The sequence below is a fragment of the Ambystoma mexicanum genome, chromosome 1p (assembly GCF_040938575.1).
Source record: "Ambystoma mexicanum isolate Mex_15411 chromosome 1p, UKY_AmexF1_1, whole genome shotgun sequence".
Taxonomy (NCBI): Eukaryota; Metazoa; Chordata; class Amphibia; order Caudata; family Ambystomatidae; genus Ambystoma; species Ambystoma mexicanum.
In genome coordinates, this window is record NC_090921.1 from 1,333,212,047 (window position 1) to 1,333,233,892 (window position 21,846).

Consider the following 21,846-nt stretch of genomic DNA (forward strand, 5'->3'; position numbering starts at 1 on the left):
ATTCTGGACTCCAATATCTCCAAATCTAAACTATTCTACCTAATTGACTGGAAAGGCTACGGCCCCCAAGAGAGATCCTGGGAACCTGCTGAATATGTCCACGCTCCTCGCCTAATCAAAAGATTTCACCGAACATTTCCTGACAAGCCAAAACCCCAGGAGAAGCCCGGTTTGGGAGGGGCCTTGAGGGGGGGTACTGTCATGATCTCTGCTTCCAAAAGGTCAGGGTTTTCCCAACTCCCTTGGAAGCAGATCCATAACCCAGGTTCCGAGTGCCAACCAGTTCCAATTGGGACCTTTTGGACCCAGTCCTGGCGCCAGTGGCACCAGGCTCATAAATATGCCCAGTCCCAGCGCTGGAAGCGCCGGGCTCATAATGCTTGGGTGGACTTACCTGCAGCACACCATGCTGCTTACTTGCCTGCCAGTTGAGCCTCTGATCCCCTTCTGTTTGGAACTACTTTTCCTGTTGGGTGGGGCTGGAGCCACTCCCTAGATTCAGAACACTGGAACTCTTCTGGAAAGCAGGAACTCTTTTCTTACCTAGGCGTGGCTGTGGAAGGAGACACCGAAGCACTACAGGAGGCTATTTAAACCACACCCGGTGGATGAATCTTGCTTTGCGTTATTCTGCAACCTCTGCAGCAGAACGCTCATCGTGTCTTCTGCATCCGGTCCTGGGCCTAAGGAAAAAGGCTTACCATCCTGAATCCAGTCTTCAGCAGCACCTATAAAGACAAGAAAGAACAGGTTAGCATTCCGGCATCTGAAAGGCAAAGGCTTACCATCCTGAATCCAGTCTTCAGCAACACCTATAAAGACAAGGAAGAACAGGTTAGCATTCCGGCATCTGAAAGGCAAAGGCTTACCTACGCTTTGTGCGCTCCAGAGGTCTTCACACTGCATTCCGGCATCTGAAAGACAAAACTTACCAACTCTTCGCACGCTCCGGAGGCCTTCGGCGCTGCATCCCGCATCTGAAAGACAAAACAAGGTGCGTTTAAGACATTGGGGAACTTTAATACTCACGTGCCATTACTCCTTTCCACATCTAATCCAGTGGGTATTCCGGCACCCTACAGCCGCTCCGAACTCGTACCTGCAAAATAAAAAGACAGTTAGAGCGCATCGTGAAGCAGGCAACAAGCGCTTACTTACGTGCTTCCAGGCGCTTCTATTCATCACACGGGCTCCATCTTCAACTCACTTCAGCCCATCATCCGCCATCGCCGGAACCCTGCAAAACAAGAGACATCATTACTAAAGACTTTACAGACATTTGAATGACTCGAAACTTACCGTTCGTGCAGTAAACGACGGACAGCAGTCCTCTGAAGTCAAGAGGCCTGCGCTACCTATTCAGTGAAGAAACTGGTTACAGCACCCTGCCCCAAGGCAGATGGAGAGCTCGGCATTCACTTACCTAAGGTGAGAGCGTTAACCTTTGGGGGTCTACAGGAGAGGAGAAGAGGAAAGAGATAGGGACACCCCAATAACCCCAGTTCATTAACCCCTTATTTTCTATCTACAGACATCTTACTCTACACGTCGGGCATACAGTGTACAGAGGTCCAGCCCAAAGAGCCAACCGGGTGCTACACATCACCTTTGAAGATACGGTAGTCGCCCAGTCAAGACCGGTGCCTCTGCGAGAATCAGGTGAGCGTTACAACTGGCTCCCAGTGGCAGCAAGGATTACGTTCAAAACCCTCTGCATCATCCACAAGGCCTTCTGGGGCCAAGGGCCTCAATACCTTCAACTCTCTCTTCCTAAATATCTCCCTTCTCAAGCTCTTCGCTCATCCACCTCCAACTCCCTCATGGTCAGTCGCTTCTCCAAGTAACGAGTTGGTGGTAGATCACTTTCTTCGGCCGGGGCCTCCCTCTGGAACAGCCTCCCTGCCCCCCTGAAACTTGAGGAGAACCATCTCCGGTTCCGGAAGCACCTCAAGCACCTTGTCTTTGTTTCTGCTTTTTCTCCTCCTCTCCCCAGCTGATTTCCTGGCTTTTACTGAAACTGCACTGGTTTACCTGGCCACCATCTGATCTCAGGCACAGGTCCCCCCCTCCACCAGTCGCACACCTGCACTGCCCTCCTGGAAACCCCTGCACTTGGGGACTGTTCTCTGTATTCCTACAGTCCTACCACTAGCACTTGACACCTGATGCCTGCACTTTCCCTTCTCCCTTGCACTTGCCACCTGCTGGCCATACTTATTTTGTTATTTATTCTATTATCCCATGTATTGCACTTTGCACTGTCCCCTTCCCCCTTTCTCCTTCCCCCCTGCACTTCCCCTTCCTCCCTTCCCATGCACTTGTGCGATCTGAATGACACTTGGCCTAGTAGGATTGTTGTCGGTCTTCCCTCTGTTCCCCCCTCCCTTGCCTCGTCGCGCCTTGAAACACTTGTGTATAGGCGCGTTATAAATGCAATATCATATCATATCATGGGCTCTCCGTTCTGCTTCTCTTCAGCAGGGGTGCTGTAGATGGACCTAGTTGCATCACTGGTCCTTATGCGTGATGGCCCAGACCGGCTGCGACCAATCCACTTTGGAGGTAAGTGTTTGTAACAATGATTATTGTCCCTATGCTTTTGCAATGTCTTTCCCAATGAATTTTGTCCGTAATTCTTATGTCTTTCCTTTTCCCTACAGGTGCGAAGATGTCCACGCAGCGTCGCAGAGTTTGAAGTGAGTCCACGCGGTGCCAGAAGGGAATGGAGCGGCCCCACTAGAAGGTAAGTAGGGTTTCAAGGTGGTACACAAGGCTTAGGTGTATTGCGGCCAAGCGTTAAATGTTCATGCCGTTTCTAACCTTGTGCGTTCATTTTCTCTTGCAGGGATGGCCTGGCGTCAGATGATGGAGAGCGGCGATCCGAGAACCTGTCAGCGGCTGTTAGATGGAACATCCGTGGGGATGCTGGATGAGATGAAGACTCCCGTGTAGGTGGACGCTCGGACAGGTGAGGATGAGACGTGCATCAAAAACAGAAAAATGTCCAGAGGATGTGTTTATGACAACGTATTAAAATTTATTTAAATGATACATAAATTAGAAAAATTGTGAATCAATCACAAATTTTTAAGCATTTCATAATTTCAAAACACAGCAAGATATCAACAATGTGCCCAACGTTTGCTAAAAAAAGAGAAATAATCAACCACACGTATCACTCATAGTGCAACATTCAAACAAAGCACAACACACAGTGGCATTCATTCAAGCAAGGATTACTAAAAGACAAAAAACTGTACACATATGAGGAGAAGAAAATGTCATGAATTCTCCCCAAGGTTAAACTCATTATTTTAGTATTTCAACAGTAATAGAAAATATTAAAACACAATCTATTACAAAAGGTGGATCACAACAGAAAAATTCAAGGATCACATCCCTTTGGATTATTCTCAACCGGTTTCTACGTGGAGTTTTGGTTGTAACAACGTCTTCATCAGGAGGGAGATGTAACCATGCTTGAATGCATGGACTGCTGTATGCAACAAGTGCAATGAAGGAGAAAAAGTAGCCACGGAGTGAGGCAACGGCCTGTGCCACCACTTTTTATCACAAGACTTTAAAGGTAAGTGCGCGCTGTAAATGCTGAGGTGAAGGTAGCTTCCCTTCGAGCGATGGAATGGCTGGATTCAAGATGCGCGCTGCAGAGGTAGAGTTAAAGTAGCAGCGCTGTGAGCGATGGTGTGGCTGGATTCAGGCAAAATGCGCGCTGCAGAGCTGGAATCAGGTAGGTGCGCGTTGAAGATGCAGAGCTGGAAAAAGGTAGGTGCAAGCTGAAGATGCAGAGCTGGAATCAGGTAGGTGCGCGCTGAAGATGCGGAGCTGGAATCAGGTAGGTGCGCGTTGAAGATGCAGGGCTGGAAACAGGTAGGTGCGCGCTGAAGATGCAGAACTGGAAACGGGTTACGCTGCACACAGCAGACTAACACAAAGCCTCTACATGCGGGTGGGGCTGGCTTAAATAGCCTGGCCCCAGCCACTCCCCTTTAGCTCCACCTTGTGGCCCCACCTCACCACTCCCATAGACTTCTGCACGTGCCTTCCAATACTTTCCAATGGCCACGCCCGGCCTGGAAGCATGTGCTTTGGATACAAAGTGTGCAGAGCACACTTTCTTATGAGCCTGGCGCCACAGGCGCCAGGACAGGGTCCATTTGGACCCTTTGGAGGGTGAAAGTAATGGCCCATGGTTAGTGGCCATGACAACCCTGGAAATGCCAGCCATAAAAAACTTGCATAAAACCATCACTCAGGTTCTTAAGGAGGCGACAGAGCATCTGACCAAGGCTAAGGAAAGACAACAACTGTTTGCTGATCGACATTGGAAGGAAGTTCCCGCCAACCAGATTGGAGAAAAGGTGTGGTTAGCATTCAAATATATTCCCCTGAAGGGGCCAAGAGCTTTCCGCCCAAGATACCTGGGCCCCTATACTATAAAGTCCATAATCAATCCTGTCGCCATGAAATTGGAGTTACCATCTCGCATGAAAATTCACACCATAGTTCATGTCTTTCTCCTCAAACCAATAAAATCCAATACACGGCTTAGTTCTCTGCCAGAGCCCGAAGTAATAGATGGAGAACCAGAATATGAAGTCAAATCCATCCTGGACTCCAACTTGGTTCGATCAAAATTGTATTACCTAATTGACTGGAAAGGCTACGGACCTCAAGACCGAACTTGGGAACCCAGTGAACAAGCCCATGCTCCGCGTTTAATCAGACAGTTCCATCGCAAAAATCGCACCAAACCAGGACCGGGAGGAGAACCACCCTTGAGAGGGGCCTTGAGGGGGAGTGCTGTCATGGTGATGAAGTCAGGGGCACATGCATGCAGGGGTCGCATGCACAGGAGACCTGGCTGGACACTGTCCTGGCGCCTTTGGCGCCAGGCTCTTTAACAAAAGTAAACAAGAACATCCATTTAACACCAAAAAGCTTTTATTATGGATAGCACTTCAGATGTATTAACCTTGAACATTCCATCCATTAAGTAGAATGCATTAACCTTGAACATTCCATCCATTAAACAGCCCCAAGTGTATTCTTGGGTGTGACTGCTAATGGATTGCCTTTGCACGTGCTCACTCTTCAGGAGTGGCAGGGTGTGGCTGGTACACCAGCTCTAATGGGCATGCCCACAATCTCAGCTATATAAGCTGCCCCGATCCTCAAGACAGATGCATCGCGTTATTCTGCACTTGCATGCAGCGTAACGCTCACCATTGCCAGAGGTCAGACTTAACTTTGAAGATCCTGCTTCCTGGACATCCTGCTTCCTGCCAGCATACTTACCAACTGGGGGAAACTGTTCTTACCTGTACATCTCTTCGGCGAAGCAAGTATTCATCTTTACACTTTTCGGAATGCCGAAATCTTCATCTTGGCACCGCAGCACGACACGCTCCATCGTCGACAGCAGTGCCTGCAAGGAAAAACAGAAAACAAGGTTAGACATTGAAAAAAAACCAACGTCAGTTTAAGGTTGCTCTTCGCCATACTTCGCGCTTTTCCTTAAACCATCCCTTACCTGCTGCCGAACATTGTGGTAGTATCCATCTTCCATCCGGCCATGTCTCATGTCTCACAGCTGCATTGAGGCTGCATTTCCATCTAAGGGAAGAAAACAGAAGAGAGACATTATTGCGGGCATAAATAGGAGAAACATATAAAGACATTAAACAGAACGAACAGCATCACAAGAGCTCAAGAAAGACTTACCAATCATAAGGAGAAGCATAGTCACACCTCGACTGGGCCAATCCTTATCAGGGATCAGTGAAGGAACTAGATCCCATTCGACGCGCCCCTGCCAGAAGTAGCAGGACTTAGAGCTTATCTTCCATAATTCACAGGTGAGCTTTATGGGCCGGCGTATGCTCACAGAAACCATACTTTGGGGTGAAGGGTTCGAGAGGTACAACAATCACAGATTGGCGCACTCACACACACTTATCTACACCTACCACCACCAACGTTCCCTGTAAGGTGCGCGCCTGTGCGGCCGCGCACCTTTGATTGGGAGCCGCGCATAATGCTTTTTTTACCGCGCACTTGCTCCAATCATCATTTTGCTCCAATATTTTTTTTTTTTTTTTTTTACATTTTTCTGGGGCAGCCAATGTCTATTAGTATGGGCAGCCATATAATGTGATATTGTTACGGCCTGTGGGTGACGACCAGACAGATGGGCATTCTTGACATATTGAAACTGGTGAGAGAGTGAAATGTTGAAACGAGACACAGGAATTTGCCTCAGGGACGAAAGTTGTGTTTTTTTGGGGGAGGAAACATGATCCGAGTGCTGGCAGAGAGGCAGGAAGTCTTCCCTGAGTGTGCCGGACTTTAAACTCCAGCAACGCTGACATGAGGCAGAAGGATATTTTGGTAACAGTGTTGAAAGTAGCTAATATGCCAACATGACTCAAGACTTTAACACCAGCACCAGCACTGTCAGTAAGAACACCCACGGCCACGTTATGCATGACTAATGTGATAATGCATTTGGTACCTTGTAAGACAGTTAGGCAGTCTGGGCTGGCAATGTGCCGAACTAGGGTCAGAATAACTAGGAGGAGGATGGCCCTGTCCGCACTCAGCATATGTCTGCTTCTTGCACAGTGCAAGCATTTTAGCTTTGTTTTCTAGGGCTTCAGGAGGGAGCCTGCTGGGTGGAGGAGGCGGAGTTTGCCCGGGATCAGGCTGGGCTGGGCTGCACTACTAGTCATGGAAGAGGTGGAGTTTTCCCGGGCCTGGGCTGGGCTGCTTCAGAAAGTGTGGAGGAGGTGGAGTTTTGAGTTTGGAGGAGTCGGAGTTTGCCCGGGCCCAGCCAGACTGGAACATTCCAGAATCCATTCTTCTCGAAGCACGTGTAACCACCTCACTGTCAGAGACAGTTGAGCAGTGCTCCATTCGGGCTCCATATCAAATCCTGTTGCTGTGCCAAGGATTTTAAAGGTGAGTGAGCAGCCCCCACACAGGACCACTATACTGTTTTTCTTCTTCCCTCCCTTTCCTTCTTTCCCTCTGTCACTGTTTTATGATATGATATGGCACTTATAACGCGCCTGGTCTTTCTAGGCACGCTTATGTATTATTTTTATATTACTCTATTGGGGCATCCCCGTTCCCTATTGTTGCTTTTCCCCTGAATTGATAAGCATTTTGATGTAATTACTGAATCAGCACTTCAGATGGTAGGGCCCTAAATCACTTGTTTCCTGTTGCTGTCTTCAATTCTTCTACTCAGTCACCGCCCTCAAAACCATTCAAATAATAGATGTTATTAAGAAAGCACACCATCTTTTTAACGTCACTCATTCTCAAAGGCCATATGTCCTACATGCAATAATTCCCTTGATCCTATTTATCCAATTTTTATCTGTGACTCCTTTTAGATTGCGATTACTTTTTAAAATCTCCGTAAGATTTGTCAGTTCACTTGACGTTGCAATTATACCATGTGACCTCTTCATTTAGATCGTCCTCCCCATATCAATACTGTAGGCCAGTGGAAATGCCCATTTTAATTGCAGGCCAGTTTCACCGACTCACGTTTCCCTGCAGTTTGTGTTCTACATTTCTCTGCAAGTAGATGGGGTTTGGGGTTAGGTACTTAGAAAGAGAGGTGTGTGTGTGTTGGTGTGGGTGTGCTCACGTGTGCATGCGCAGGGAGTGGGGGAGGAGTAGGTTGGTTCATCTCTACTCGCATTTCTTTGCGGTAAACAAAACGGTATAACGGGATTCGGTGAAATCCCTGCGAGCAAATAACATAGAACCCTTTTTACACAGCCCATTCTCGGCTCTGTCACAAACAGTGGGTGGCTGGGTGCCTAAACAACCTACTGCACAAACCAGCCTCACTGCATCAAGGAATCCCCAAGTACATATCTGGACCATCACACTATTCTTTCACTAATCCTAGCACTTCCCACCACTGCTAAAAACTGCCATTGCTGGAAAATGCTTGTAACCATCGTGCATTTGAGCCACTGCATACTATTAGACGTGCACCTCTATGTATACAGCCAAACCCCCTTGTAACTTCCCAATTTGTTAGTCTGTACACCTTTCATATTCCCGCTTCTCCCTTTCCTTTTCTTCCACAGACTATGGTCTGGTTACCCTAAGTGGGGGCACAATAAGCCAATTTTGCTGCCATGTATTCTTTAAAAAATGCTGTCTCCGCTCTCTGGCCGCTTTTGGGGGACTAGGGCCACATAGGTGCAGTGAGTCCTGCGCACAAATGACATTGGATAAGGCTGCTATTCTGAGCGTACACGACCAAAATAAGCAGCAAACAATAACAGAAACGAAAACCACGGAAGGGCAGGTGCACAAACGATCAGTTTATTGACTGAGCGGTGCACGGACCCGGGCCCACAGAATGGAAATTAAATGATTTGGACCAGGAGGGATCTGACTGCAGGGGCATCGGCACAAGTCAGCAGTCCGGCATAACTGCAGGTTCTACAGAGGCCCACACGGCTTCATAGAAACACCGGATAAAATACAGTTACTAATGGAGCTTCGCTGCCCCAGCTGGAGCTTGGCTGCGGTCTTTAAAGACTCTGAAGCGGGGTACGTTGTGGTCTAAGAGTGGCACTGTTGTAAAATCATCTCTGCTTACCTTTTCAATGTCCACAATGTAAATGGGCTCTTTCTGCTCAGGAGAACATTTGTTTATTTTCCCAGTGGTGCTATCTGAAGAGGAATGCACTGCATACGAAGATGTTCCCGCCGAGGACTATTGTTATTTTTTAAAACTTAACGCTTTATTATTTTGCAAAGAAGAAAGGCATACTGCTGAAATACATGAATAGGCCGACGGCGCTTGCGCATTGCCACAGCTGCAAATAGCAGAAAAAGAACACAACTGGTCGAACTAGCTTCCAAATTAAATACAATTATGATTTTAAATTGTGAAAGCCTAATTTTGAAAGTGAATGCTTGACTCTGAGCTGTCAATGGACGGCTGCTCTTATAGGTGTTCACATTGTATTTAGGCGATCATTGGCATTATGTTCAATAGGCCACAATGGTATTTTTTTTAAATGTCTGCCTCAATGGTCAGGGCATGTTTAGGGTTTCCATGGAATGTAAGCTGACGTTCCCTTAGTTACACGCACCAGTGGACCACCCAGTTGCATCATCGGGGGCGGGAGCATTTTGAATCACCTCGTAAATTTCACGCATGGCGAAGCATATAGTCTTCTGATTGCACTCTTTCATTGCAATCCAAGGTGCAAATACTACACTGAAATCCGTGCAGTACTGTGCTTCTGTGCATTTTTATATGCAAAATGCCTTCCGCCATGTATGTTCAAGGTGGGCGGCTGTTACAAGTATTCCACAAATGTATGGCATCTTTGCCCAAAATGCGGCACAGGCTGTAGTTGTGAAACCGAGCGGATTAGGGAGGTGGATTCATAAATTAAAATCCAGGACCCTGCTCCATTCACAAATACTGCAAAATGAGGTCGTCCGACCAAGGCTGCCGCTCACCTTACATTATTATTGCGGCCACTGCTTGCGCTTGTCAGATTAATTTGAAACCGATGGCAGCACGAAATCCAAAACCACATTAATCTGTCCGATTTTATAAAAGGCAAAATAAGAAACAACATTCCTTAACAAAATAATTGTTTGCGCTTTATCTTGTATTTTTTTTAAAAAATATCTTACAAAGTATTTCTTACATTGTAGCTCCAAAATTGATGATCCCATTTGTTTCTCTTCTTACGTGAGAGCAGATGAAAGTGATGCTAGCAGAGTCCCCTTCCATTTTATAAGCATTAATGAACAATTGACCAACACTAGCTCTCTTTCTCCATCAGTAGCACTAGCAACTAATGATGGCGGGTTCTTAAGCTTCACGTCTTACGTCAGCCATCCAGCCCTTAATGCACGCCTAAGTATGGCTTCCGGGGAAGGGGGCCTGGGCCCTACTGACCTGCAGCCTGAGCACAAAGTAGCAGGGGGCACGACTTCAAGGGCTGGCTGCTCAATATCCCTTGTGTGGTGATGTATGCCCTGCTAGCCCAACACGCACAAGTGACTAGCAGAGGACTGGTGTAGAACGGGACATAGAAAAACATTGAGCTATAATGAAAACACCTGCTAATCCAGCACTTATACCGCAGTGTGGGGGGCTGGCTCTTTTTCACCAACCCTGTTTTCATTTGAGTGAGTGAGTGGTACAAAAGGTACACTATGAGTAACAATGTAATTTAGCACAGTCTGTACATGAGGATATGTGTTCCGTAAGGCCTGGGCAGGTTCACGCATAGACAGTAGCATGTCCTTGGGATGGGATGGGGATGAGTAGATCTGTGAGGTTTAGGTTCAGCTGGGCCGCAGGGTTACCTAATTGCCTGCCCATGACAAAAGGCCATCTTGTGACTACCTGCAGCGACACCGCTGAGTCTTTACATGTTATTATGGTATGATATGATAGGTTATTTATAACGCACTTAATACCCAGAGCCTCTGGCACTTATTTTGCAGCCTTGCTCCCAAGTGGGGCGCCGGGCCGGCGCTGCCGCGCCGACCACCCCCGTTCTGGCAGCGGCGGTGCATCACTCAGTTGCGCACATGACTGAAAAACAGCCCGCACACAACTATTCTTTGGCGCACACAGCCCAAAAAAATTAGAGGGAACATTGACCACCACTCACAGCTTTTCTACTGAGGGAGAGGCCGGAGGGGGCGATTCAAGTTCAGGGACGACTGCAACCATGCCCCAATGCCTCCGCAAAGACCAGGTGAGCGTAACACAAGGTCTGACCAAGTAATCGGGAAAATCTCCGAGTTCAATGCTTCCTCCCACAGACCCCTTGAGATGTACATATAATCAATTCTGGCGAAAGTGCCATGAGGGACCGAGTAAAAGGCGTACCCTCTTTCTTTCTGATGCATCTTCCGCCATATGTCACGCAACCCATAGACCTCTAACACTTCCAGGACCTCTCCATATGCCACTCTTGCTACCTCGTGCGGCCCACCCACCCATGCCTGTCTGTTGAGCTTAAGGTATGCCCACATGTTGAAATCGCCCCCCAATATTATATGGCCCGTAGCTTCCAGCATTATTTTAGGGAGAGTTTTCATCAAAAACCTTAATTGAACTTGGTTCGGGCAGTAAATTGTTGCGAATATGAACCCAACTATTTTTAGGGTCTGGGAAACCAGGAAGGCTCTACCTTCTTTATCAGCCCAAACCTTTGAGACCTCCATTCTCAGCCCTTTACTTACGAGAATTCCCACCCCCGCTTTCCTCGGGGGATCTGAACCCCAGTATTCCTGACCCAGTACATTTCCAGTGACCCTCTGTTCCTCTCCTCTAGCATATTTAGTCTCCTGGAGGAACATTACGTCAAAGCCTGCTCTCCGAAATTCACTAGCCACCAAAGACCTTTTCGTGGGTGAGTTCATTCCTTTACATTCAGCGTCCCCATCCGCAGGTGGCCTCCCCCGTATCACCTGAAACTACTGCCATCCTGCCATTCCCCACGGACATGATTCCCCTTAGCTCTCCAGGCCCATAACCCCTTCTGCCAACAACCGAGAACCCTAACTTCAAAAAGACCTGTATCCTAGCCCCAACCCTGGTATCCACCCTAATAACCCGTAAGGGCGCACAACTCCTCCCAGTTGACATCTCCAGATTAGGATCGGACCACCAGCTGGAACCAATTCCCCTCCGGTCCCATGCCAACTGCACATCATTACCTTTGAGCCCTCACCTCCCCTACCTTCCTCTTCCCACAATGAAACTAAACAGCAACTTTCCAGGCTACAGCCGACATCTGCCGCCGGCAGATGCCCCTTTCAAACAAACCACTTTAACATAATCCAGTAGGGTAGGTGCCCACCTGATCATACATCAGCATCTTACAATGTGAAAGCCACCTTACCAGTCTTGTGTCCTCGCCTTGGTTGCTTCAAGCTATGAATCAAGTGTCCGCCATAGGCTATGTATTCAGCTTCCTATATTTTCTAGATACCGGCAACCGTCTTCTCCTGGGCCCCTTAATAAGCCATTGCCTGTCCCCCTTTGCCTTTTTTCCCCTGCCCTGGTTCTTTGAGTCGGCTTTTCCAAGCAACTCCCTCATCTCCCTCTGACTGTCTTCCTCCGACATCAGTCGATATCTGTGTCCATCAAATTCGAAGGAGATGGCAAACGGGAACCCCCATCTATACCTTACTCCTTTCTCATTGAGCCACTTAGTCATGTGCGAGCACAACCTCCTCTTGGCTATGGTCATGGAGTAAAGTCCTGGAAGATCGTTACTCTGGATGTGCCGTACATGACCGGGCCTCTCTGCTTTGCTTTCTTGAGGATCTTCATTTTATCGGAGTAGTTGTGTAACCAGGCGAGGACTGACTTTGAGCCTCCTACTCCCCTGCACCCCCTTTGTGAATTCTCTCGATATCCCCCTCATCAATGGTGTCATCCTCAAAGACCAATTTTATGACCTCATGTAGTGTTCTCCTCAGGTCTAGCTCGGTCTCCCCCTCTCTGTCCGGAATTCCGAAAAGACTAAGGTTGTTCCGCCTTTCACAGTTTTCTAAATCATCCAATTTCAACCTGGCCTCTTCCTCTGTCGAATGAAGATTGGTTATGCTCGACCTCCTCCAATCTCTCTTCCATTTTGTCTATCCTTTGGGTGATTTTATCAACCTTACCTCCAATATCCGCCCTCGTGTTCCTGATTTCTTCCATTAGTGCGGCAACATCTTTTTTAGTGGCCGCAGATTCTTCCGGGGTGGTGGCCATATTGGTCTGCACTGGGGCTCCGGCTCCGTTGCAACCAGCCCGTTCACTCCGGGAGATGGTGGCTGGTTCTTCCCCTGCATCTTCCACTTAAAGCACCTTCCTCTCCCAATAAATTGCTCCTCTCTGCGGCATGGAAGGCAGGAACACGTCCTGACGTCGGGGCCCTCACATCCCCGCCCCTTCTACGTGAGGCCTCTTCCACCTCCACTTGTCAATAACGTGCCGCAACAGCGGAGGGGAGCTCCTCGTGTGGCCTGGCTCAGAGTGTCACAGTGGCCGTGTCCCTCCTAAGGGGTGCCAGTAATGGGGTCCCAGACACCCCAGCGCACTGTGGTTGTTCCTCTTTGGCCCCACAGGGCCTCTTGCACTGTCCACTCAGGTCTGTCCACTCAGGGCCCACACATGTGCCACCAACTTAGGAACTATTTAGCAGGGGGTGCCCTTCACCCAGCAGTAACGTGTTGTGGGCCCTTCACCCAGCAGTAACGTGTCGTGGGCCCTCTCGTGACTTCTCCCTCCCACTAGGGATCAGTGGCCTGGGCTAACTCCTGCTCCCTTCCTGTTTAGGAGCCTGGGCTAGCTCCACCACCTTCCTTAAGTGGCGTGTACAGAGAGCATTCTGGTATTTGATCTGCTCCTTGCAAGCTGGTGGTCCCTTTGCACTGGTCACCCCCAATGACAACTGTGGCCTACGGGTGCCCCTGTACCCACTGGGAACCCTCCCCATGAGGCTGGCACAGTTCTGTTGTGGGGTCTGCCCCTCCCCCAGCCGGTCGGGTCTTCAAAGCCTTGCTGGCGCGAGCCGCTGTGGTGGGCATGCAGGGGGGGCCCTGATGGCTCATCAAATGGCCTCATCGAGTGGACTACAGGGGGGCACAGACTCACCTCCCTTCACTCCCCTGGCTAACTTCCTCGCTCCTCTGTCAGCGCGGCCATGTCTCCCTCGCACCGGTGGGCCATGTCCCTCCTCAGCGCAGAACTCTGACGCAGGCTGCTCCACTTTTGTTTTCTCCATCACCAGCAACCGGCTTTCCACCAGCAATCCGTGGCCGATTTCGGCTGTTCTTTTCGCTGCACGTGCCCTGGGGGTTCACCTCCCGTCACATTCCAGCTGTGGGGTTAGGGGAGCCATGCAATTGGGGGCTCAAACCACTATAACAGGCCCGAAGTATGGGAGGATTAAGCTGAGGCTGCAAGCATAAGCGCGCCCCCTGGTGGCCTTCTCAGGAGTGACAATTTTAATGTGGCACCTAACATACACCAGGTTTGTGCTCATCATACAACCTGCAATGACCACCCTAGACTCGGGTTGTGTATTGGCCACACAGACCGCTTGGAGAACCCATACTGAGGTGAGTCATCTTTTTTGAGCTGTCATCTGTCGCTAAATGATGCACCCAGCGTCTATGCAGCAGTGGGCACGCTACTGCTAGATGTTCTCCAACCAGGCCAAGACATATTGAAGAATTCAAAATCAAAAGATGAGGCCATCAGGGATGCCTTTAACCTCTTTGGCATAGGGCACTATTCCTTGGCATACAAAATGGTCCTGGATTATGCTCTTACTCAAGAAAGCCACCTTGGCCCCAGACTGGTCATCACATTATAGACCTATTGCCAATATCCCTTTCTTGGTTAAAATCCTAAGGTGGTTACTACACAACTCCAGGAATTTGTGTGATCTCAAGGTCTTCTAAGTGTTTGCTAGTCAGGTTTCAGACACATCTTGCTGACTTACAGAACATACTTTCACAAAGTCAATCCAGGATGCAATTACAGTTCTTAAGTCTGAAAACAAATAAGACAGAATTTGTCATTATTTTGTCTCACTCACATCATAATTCCGTTATCTTCTTACTTTCAGGTTGACATAAGTTCCCTTCCTGTGCTCTCCAAAATAAATGCCTTGCGAAACACCTTTGATCCATTTATAGACATGGGGTGAACGCAATTCCCTGTACTATCCAAGTTGGAAGTTGGATTGCTGCAACTCACCCTTAATGGGACTCTCTAAGTCCCACATCTCGAAACTTCAGGTGATACATTATAACACAGCCAGAATTGTTGAAAATATTCCTTTTGGGGCTCCTATTTCACCCACCTTATGTCACCTTCAATGGCTGCCTGTTGTGTCCAGGACTGAAATTGAAGTGGCCCCTTTGGCTGACTTGTTATTCTAGGCCACTGCCCTGCCTTATCGCTTCATTTGATTGATTAAATACATTTTTTTACTTTACTTTATTTCAAGTTTAATATGCAAATACAATCGAGAGGGAAAGCCTCCTTATCGGCATGCTGCACCAAGGGAAACATTTGGGCACATTGTTGGTCCACTTCGCTCGCTGTCTGCTCTAAGGTAGCGGTCCTCATTTCCAACTGGGGTACTTTCTTACTCAGTTTGTCAATTTTGTTTTTCAAGCCGCAACATCAACTTCTCCATCCTACCCGGTGTGGCCATCACAGGGTCCTGGGCCGCTATCTTCTCTGGCTATGTTGTCTACCACAAAGTGAGAAGAATTCTGCCTCCTCAGTCTTACCAGACTTCCCTGAAGCCATTTCACCACCTCTCTTCAATACCAGGTGGGTGGACGTGTTTACAAAGAAAAGGTGCACTACAGCTGTCCAGCACAGACCACTGTCTGAGTTGCAGCCGTTCTCTTTGTCTAGCAACACCCAGCTGGCTAGTCAAGTAGTCTCACCGGGGATGGGGGCTCACTTAGTGTAGCTGCAGTTTCCACATAAAATTGTACCTTTTATTCCCACAAGGTGTGTCCTCCTCTTCTCTGCTCTCCCTAGGGCCACGGACAGCCCCACACAGACAGTGCACCCCCCCCACTTCTATGCAGGTTGGCGGGATAGCCACTTTCAATTGAACTGGTGGCAACTTTCCTCTGCTGCTTACCAGGATCCAGTGCAACCCCTACAGATCACCACAGTAGTGTGCTAAATCCACATATGCATATGAAATGGCCCTCTGTTCCACTTCTGTTCATGCTGCCATCTCCATTTCATCCGTGCACCCTTGCATGCTGGGGTCTATGCTCGTACGAGCAAGCAGGTCCAGCTATCTGGTAGAAGCAGTTTTCCTGCTGACTGCCTGCTCCGTTCACCCACCTGCCTCCGGGCCAGCCCCTGTCACATAGGGCCGGGATGCCGTCACTTCCAGCCACCAAGGGTATGCCTGTGTGCCCCAGCTCACACTCCGCACTCGAGTCTCAACATCGGACTCTGTAACGAAAGCATGATATAAAACAAGACAGAGAAAAGTGATCACAGTTCAAGGATATTTATTAAAATGTAAAAATGGGTGAGATAAACGCCTAATCTAAACCAAAATCTAAGACGGGAGCACACTACAATCATCAAATAATAATAATACAGTCCTAGTGGAGTTTAGTCAAATAAAAGCGCCTATACTAAGAAAACCTATTGCCAATCCTTACCGCTATGCTACAAGAGAGTGTGGGATAATGTTCACAAGAAAGAAAGAAATGTTCACAAAATGAGAAGTCATGATGTTATGACCGAGGTCCCTCTTCCATACGCTTTAAGCACGGGACAGGGCAGGACTCTTGAGCACAGCACACTGCTGGGCTTCTCTGGCACAAGCTTACAGTTCCTTTTCTCTATACCAAGGCCTTCTGTGCCAAAGTCTCTTCTCATACAAAGTCTCTTGCTTCAGAGGGCATGATATGCCAAAACAACAAAACAAAAGTTCCTCCTGGTAACTTTCACTTTGTGTGATTACTCTTCACCCTACAATCCACCTCAGCTGGGCTCCGATCCTTCTTTCAGCGTCAGCCTCCCATAAGCACCTGCCAATTTAAATAGAGACTTACGAAGGGAAATCTCGTCTCTCCGGGTCTGTTAGCTTATGGAAAGTGCAGGCTTCACAAAATCACAGTTCACATGGTGTTCCCCTCAGCTGGGCGCAAACGCCTGTTTCACAATTCCCTCAGTCGGGGTTCACAATTTCACAGTTCACGATTCCTAAATCTCATAAAAAAAAGGGGTTCTCTTCCCCTAGCTTTGTCTTGGCATCCCTCTGTCAGGTTCGCATTTTCCACAGTTCACTTTTCAACAAAGTCATTCTAGACCCCTTAGGTTCTTCGTTTTACAAAGTGTGGGTCTCAGCCCCCAGTCAGGCTTTCCTTTAAGCACCCAGTCAGGCTTCACACAGTTCTATCATCACAATGTTCTAGGGTGTGTCAATGTTCACCCCAATTCGCAGGCATCCATCAGTAGGGTTCGTGTCTGCCTCCACAACGTGTCAAAGACTTTCGACTGTACAAGGGGTTTGGTTTGACCCTCGTATGACCACCTTGATACCTCATACCAGCCTCTCCTAAGACCTCTTGGCATTTGTAGTCTCACCACTCATAGTTCAATACATTCTCCTAATTCAGGAGAGCGGGCACCAGCCACAGACCTTTGAATGAGCGCCCATGTGGCGCCGGACCACTCGGTCTCTGGTGCCAATTTCAATCACAAAAGTTCACCAGAGTTTCCCTCTGCCGAGCTTGGGCCCCTCTTAGGGATTACAAAGGGCATCCCTCTTCTGGGCTTGGACCCTGCTCCCAAAGTTCACAAGAAGACTTCCCTCCGCCGGGCTATAGACTCCTCACAGTTTTCAAAAAAGGGTTTTGGGGCTCACAGTTCCAGAATGCACTGTAATGATTTTGCTCCCACTTCTCAGCTCCCCAAAACAGCATTTGGCATTGGGATCTGCAGGAGCTAAAAAGGTATAATGTTCTGAGGTCAGAGTCTCTTCTGCTGACCCTGAGAGACCTGTGCTAGCCTGACTGACCCAGGGGAGGTGTCTTGCTGTGGTTACTGCCAGGCAACCCCAGCTGCCCCTGGACTTGCCTTCTGGAGGTACAGCTCCCTCTCCACGGTGCAGTCTCCTCTGGACTCACATGGCCAATGTCAGGGTGGTTTTCTCCTCCTCCAGGTCTCCAAGTGTCTCTACAGCTCTTCTAGTCTTCCTCTGGCTTCCAGCATTCCCGACTCGCTCAAAGTGTGCTTTCCTGTCCCGCCTTTTATACTTCCTGGGAGTACTGATTGGAATCAGGTGTGAGTGGTTGGAAGGGAATGCCTGACCCTGTTTGTCCTCGTTAGCGGGACAATATGGTGGTCGTCCATCGGAGTTAATGGCCCAGGGATTCCTATGGGTAATCCTTATTACCGCTTGTTGCTTCCTCTTCTTCGCAGTATTTGAAGGACAGAGTGAATGAAGGGGATTCTGTGAAATGTGAGTTGCAGATTTTGGGAGAAAATCAGCTGAGTAATTAAAAAAAGGTTTGTCAACAAATGAACAAAGGAACAGTGATTATGGGGTTTGTAGTGTTCGACTGAAGAGAAGGGAAGGTTATTGTCAGAAAGGGGTGAAAAGATGTGTCGTGGATAAAGGTGTTTTTTTAAAGGTAAGTACTGGGGTAGGATGGGACAGTGGTGGCAATATCCCATAAAGACAGAGGGGTGATCGGCAAAGGGTGTATCACAGAAAAAGGGGGCAATGCCCCCACCCAAGGGTGTTCCTTTCAGCGGTACGCAAGGGCCCCTTGCCCAGGTGATCCTCCCTCACTTGTCCGCCCCCAGGGTCAGGATCCAAGCACAATGGCCCTCGTCTGGCCACTTAAACAAAGGATCACCAGGATCTACCAGTGAGAACACCCTCAGGTTTCTCAAAACTCTGCACTCTCAAATACTCACTCTACTAGTCACTCAAGCTACTGCGAGTACAAATGCATGGTGTGTGAAGAAACGTTACGGAACAGCTTGTTACTTAACCATTGCCATGCAGTGAGCATTTTCAGATGAACGTTTGAATGTTAAGCTTATTTTGCTGTGTGCTGGGCTGTTACGCCTAAAATCTATCCGCAATTTGTAATTGTGCTGAAAGAACTGTTACATAGAAATTGCTAGACTGTTTATTTATTAAAAGTGAAAGCTATTTTGTTTGGAAAATCAGCTAGGTTCAACATCTGCCTATTTCAGAATTGTAGCATTGATTGATTGGGCACTAGGCCCTAGCATTGATTGCAATGAGTCTAGCAGCCAACCTTTCTATTGGCGAAACTGCGATCTGCATGTAGTTTTGATAAACTACATTTCCCTGCAAGCGCAGGGCTTTTTCTTCCGTTGTCGGTGCGTTACTGCAGGCACATTTGGGCTGGTCTGTGCGCGGAAGAACCGATGCCCACACACACACACACACATACTGAGGGTAAGGGTAAAGCTTCACCTCCTTTACCTGCTTAAGTTTGTACTGTTACAATCGGACTACATCCCAAACTTGTGCTGCTACCTGCAGCTTTAAAACCATGAAGTGAGGCACTGTCAGAAAGCCTTTTAGTAGATACAGGCTCAAAGAACTTATCACCCTCCTCTATAACCCAGCTACCACCGAAACCCAACTCCTGACCAACCATCCCTGTGATTGGGGTAGATGTACAGCTAGAAAACAACCACCCTTTCCTATCAAAGCAAGATGTTGCCTTAATATACAACTCTGTCCCTCTTCCATATAATGATACTAGACCAACTAACATCGATTCTATGACCGAACACAACCACACAAGGCCCCTGTCCAATACATTGAAACTACCACTTCTAAACACCCGATCACTGTCCAAACATGCCCTGGAGATACAAGACTATGTCTTTGATAATAGGGTAGACATCATGTGTGTTACGGAGATGTGGTTACAGGAAAGTAGTGGGCCAAGAATAGATTTAGCCAACCCTCCAGGATACAATATGTTCTGCAAGAATAGATCACAAGGAAAGGGGAGTGGCAATCATAAGCAAAGAAGATATTGGACTTTTTGAGTCCAATATTAAATGCTTAGGGTGCAAAGTTTTACACGTAAAAATGACACCCACTAGCAATAATTTCATTAACTTCATCCTAGTCTACCGACCTCCATCTGATATGCCATTGTTCAATGAAGAACTGAGTCCTCTCTTAAACCCCCTGAATCGACCAAACTCAGCCACAATCCTTCTGGGAGACTTGAATCGGTGGAAGATAAAAGATAAAGATGCCATTGGGCTGGAATAACATTTTGCAAATACAGACTTTCTAGCCCAAAATCATGAGCCCACTCATAAAGGGGGCAATATCTTGTATTGGGTGATGGCACGTAACGTTAGTATAAGCAATGTTGATGATAACTCATGTATCTGGGCTGACCACCATACCATCGATTGTGTTCTCCACCTACCAGAACATGCAGAACCTACCCCCGCACCTCCCAAAAAATGCTTAACAGGAATTTCAATAAACTTAATGCAGTAGATTTAGAAACCTGCATCATCTGACCTAGATCCCTCTTGCAAGCTGGTAGAAGTCTATAAATCCCACTTCATTGGTCTACTTGATAAAAGTTCCCCTTTAAGACCCAAGATAGTGCGTGACTGCCCTAACCAACAAAACTGGTTCAGCCCTGAACTATGCACCTTAAAAAAGGCCAAAAGGCAGTGCGAGCAAGTGTGGGCGATAAATAAAAATATTGAAAACAGAGATAAATGGAAATGCCTGGAAAAGACATTCAAAGCCAAAATCATTGATACTAAAAAAACACTTCTGCAATGATCAAATTGAAAATGCAGCAAATAACACTAGAAAACTTTTTTGAACTTCATAGGAAATGGGAAAACCAACAGCATTCTCCCACTTCTCTGTCCCGGATAAAGATGACTGCAAATAATTACAAAAGGCCTTTCGGGAAAAAGTCCTACTGGCCCGTGATAAAATTCATAACCAGCAAAACATCACAGAAATACCTTGGGAATAAGAAATACGTACTGATCCTGGGGTAAAAAGTGTGTCCTTAGGATTTTCCTTTAAAGCTATCACCATGGAAGAAACAACCAAAATACCAGCGAATATCAGGCCCACTTCCTGTCCAGGAGATCTTCTTCCAGTTTAGATTATACTAAAGAATAGTGACATTTTTGCACTCTTTCTTACAAGGTTCGTAAACGCCTCTTTTTCGCACAGAAATGTGCCTTTAGCTATTATGGAAGAAGCAGTAACCCCTATCATGAAGAAGCCTGGTTTTAGCACAAAGGACCCAGCCAACCTAAGGCCCATTACTAATACTCCTTTTTTGCTAAAAGATCTTGGATAGGGCTCCCACTCTGCAACTGCAGACCCATTTTGAGATATCCTCTGCTTTTCACCCAAAACAATCAGGGTTCAGAAGCAACTATGGGACAGAAATTGCCCTGTTAGACCTGCAGACCCAAATGTTGGAGAGACTGGATGAAGGCAGGACAGGGATTCTCATCCTTTTTGACCTCTCAGCAGCATTTGATTTGCTTGATCATTCACGCCTGCTCAAAACCCTAGCTAAAACAGGAAATTGCTCCAACCACACCATCAAATGGATACATTCATTCCTGAGTGAAATAAGCTCCAGAATCTGGTGGGATACTGCCTGCTCTGACCCAGCTCCCATTAATTGTGGAGTGCCTCAGTGGGCATGTATTACCCCAGCCCTCTTTAACATATATATAAAACCTTTATGCGAGAAATTGGAGGGAAAGGGTCTCCACTTCACCAACTACGCAGATGACTTCCAACTTATTATGGATCTTAGTGGAGATTATGTGACCGACTCAGCCAACCTTAATGACATCTACGCATCCATCAGGGAATGGATGGTTAGTAATTGGATGTGCCTCAATTGCTCAAATACTGAGCTCATGATTTCTGGTACCAAACAGGGAAGGAATAAGTTAAGTAAGGCATATGCTAGCTTCAAACTAGATGATTGTTCCATCCAAGTGGTCGAAAAGGTTAAAACACCTGGTACAGTATTAGAAGCATCCCTTAGCTCGGACACCCATTTCAATAATGTTGCAAATAATGCTCACTACCATCTCAGAATCCTGTGGCAAATTAACCTGCTTGTTTCATGAAGGAACTGCAAAACTCTGGTCCGAGCTATAATAATGCCCCTTCAGGATTATTGCAATGTTCTACTTAGTGGAGCTAGCAAGGAACATGTTTATAAACCACAGAATGTGAAGAATGACGC